Consider the following 3,032-nt stretch of genomic DNA (forward strand, 5'->3'; position numbering starts at 1 on the left):
CTAGATTAAGGGGTCCTCGGACAGCCGGACTGTATGCTTTGGCCGGACTATTGGACTATGAAGATACAAGATAGAAGACTTTTTACCGTGTCCGGATGGGACTCTCCTTTGCATGGAAGGCAAGCTTGGCGATTCGATATGTAGATTTCCTTCTCTGTAACCGACTCTGTGTAACCCTAACCCCCTCCGGTGTCTATATTAACCAAAGGGTTTAGTCCGTAGGACAAGAATAATCAGACTCATATGCTAGCTTCTAGGGTTATCCTCTACGATCTCGTGGTAGATCAACTCTTGTAATACTCATATCATCAAGATCAATCAAGCAGGAAGTAGGGTATTACCTCCATAGAGAGGGCCCGAACCTGGGTAAACATCGTGCCCCCCGCCTCCTGTTACCATTAGCCTTAGACGCACAATTCGGGACCCCCTACCCGAGATCCGCTGGTTTTGACACCGACAGCCGCGCCCTAGGGGGTGGGCGCGGCCCCCACCCTCGTGGGCCCCTCGTGGCTCCCCTGACTGACCTCCTTCACCTATATATATCTACGTACCCCGAAATCATCCAAGAGCACCACGAAAACCTATTTCCACAGCCGCAACCTTCTGTACCCGTGAGATCCCATCTTGGAGCCTTTTCCGGCGCTCCGTCGGAGGGGGAATCGATCACGGAGGGCTTCTACATCAACACCATAGCCTCTCCGATGAGTTGTGAGTAGTTTATCACAGACCTTCGGGTCCATAGTTGTTAGCTAGATGGCCTTTTCTCTTTCTTTGAATCTTAATACAATGTTCTCATCGATCTTCTTGGAGATCTATTTGATGTAACTCTTTTTGCGGTGTGTTTGTCGAGATCCGATGAATTTTGGGTTTATGATCAAGTTTATCTATGAGAAATATTTGAATCTCCTCTGAATTCTTTTATGTATGATTGGTTATCTTTGCAAGTCTCTTCGAATTATCATTTTGGTTTGGCCTACTAGATTGATCTTTCTTGCAATGGGAGAAGTGCTTAGCTTTGGGTTGAATCTTGCGGCGTCCTTTCCCAGTGACAGCAGGGGCAGCAAGGCACGTATTGTATTGTTGCCATCGAGGATAAAAAGATGGGGTTTATATCATATTGCTTGAGTTTATCCCTCTACATCATGTCATCTTGCTTAATGCGTTACTCTGTTCTTATGAACTTAATACTCTAGATGCATGTTGGATAGCGGTCAATGTGTGGAGTAATAGTAGTAGATGCAGGCAGGAGTCGGTCTACTTGTTGCAGACGTGATGCCTATATACATGATCATGCCTAGATATTCTCATAACTATGCACTTTTCTATCAATTGCTCGACAGTAATTTGTTCACCCACTGTAATACTTATGCTATCTTGAGAGAAGCCACTAGTGAAACCTATGGCCACCGGGTCTATTCTCTATCATATAATTTTCCAATCTACTTTATTTTACAATCTTTACTTTTCAATCTATATCATAAAAATACCAAAAAAATTTATCTTATCATATTATCTCTATCAGATCTCACTTTCGCAAGTGGCCGTGAAGGGATTGACAACCCCTTTTAGCGCGTTGGTTGCGAGGTTCTTGTTTGTTTGTGTAGGTACGAGGAACTTGCATGGAGCCTCCTACTGGATTGATACCTTGGTTCTCAAAAACTGAGGGAAATACTTATGCTACTTTGCTGCATCAAGGGAAAACGAGCGCAGTGCTCACGTAGCAAGAAGGATTTCTGGCGTTGTTGCTGGGGAGGTCTTTCCTCAAGTCAAGACATACCAAGTACCCATCACAAACTCATCTCCCTCGCATTACATTATTTGCCATTTTCCTCTCGTTTTACTCTCCCCAACTTCACCCTTGCTGTTTTATTCGCCCTCCCTTTTCCGTTCGCCTCTTTTTCGCTTGTCTCTTGTGTGCTTGTGTGTTGGATTGCTTGTCATGATGGCTCAAGATAATACTAAATTGTGTGACTTTTCCAATACCAATAATAATGATTTCCTTAGCATTCCGATTGCTCCTCTTAATGATGTTGAATCTAGTGAAGATGCCGCTACTCATCTAAACAACTTTGCTGATTTGTGTGAAATGCAAAAGAAGAAAGACATGGATAATGATATTGTTAAATTGAAGTTATTTCTGTTTTTGCTTAGAGATTATGCTAAAACTTGGTTTCCATCTTTGCCTAAAAATAGTATTGATTCATGGAATAAGTGCAAAGATGCTTTTATCTCTAAGTATTTTCCTCCCGCTAAGATCATCTCTCTTAGAAATGATATTATGAATTTTAAGCAACTTGATCATGAGCATGTTGCACAATATTCGGAGAGGATGAAACTAATGATACATAATTTCCCTACACATGGTTTGAATTTATGGATGATCATACAATTTTTTTATGCCGGATTGAATTTTGCTTCTAGAAATCTTTTAGATTCGGCCGCGGGAAGCACTTTTATGGAAATCACTTTAGAAGAAGCTACTAAACTCCTAGATAATATTATGCACTACAAAAAAAAGACACATCCGTGACATTTTGGGCCGAACAATTTTTTTTCTATCATAAATATGACACTTCTATGACGATAATTGTGACAAAACCCGGTATCATCATAGATGTGGTGGGCTCCTACTTCTATGAAAAAATCATGACAGAAAATGGGCTTTTCGTCCTGGGCGGGCCGGAGACGCAGCTGCATGACATTCTTTGGGTCGTCTATGATGGAAAAAACCGTGGTAGAAGCGAGGGCGAGGAAAATTTTGGGGAGTTCCCGGTTACGGTGGGTGGTCGGGGACCGAGCGGTGCGCGTTTCTCTCGTACACGTATGCGTGTGTGTGCGAGGCGTTGGCTCTAACTGAACCCGAGTGAGGCGTTGGGCTCGAACTGAACCCGAGCGATTGCACTGCAGGCTACGCGTTACTGAACCCGAGCGATCGATCGATGGCTGTTAACTGAACCCGATCGAGCAATTCCTTCGCTACTGCTGCTAACTGAAGCCGATCGATGCTCCCTCTCTGGATGAACAATGAGCGT

Source organism: Triticum dicoccoides, chromosome 4B, assembly GCF_002162155.2.
Source record: "Triticum dicoccoides isolate Atlit2015 ecotype Zavitan chromosome 4B, WEW_v2.0, whole genome shotgun sequence".
Classification (NCBI taxonomy): Eukaryota; Viridiplantae; Streptophyta; class Magnoliopsida; order Poales; family Poaceae; genus Triticum; species Triticum dicoccoides.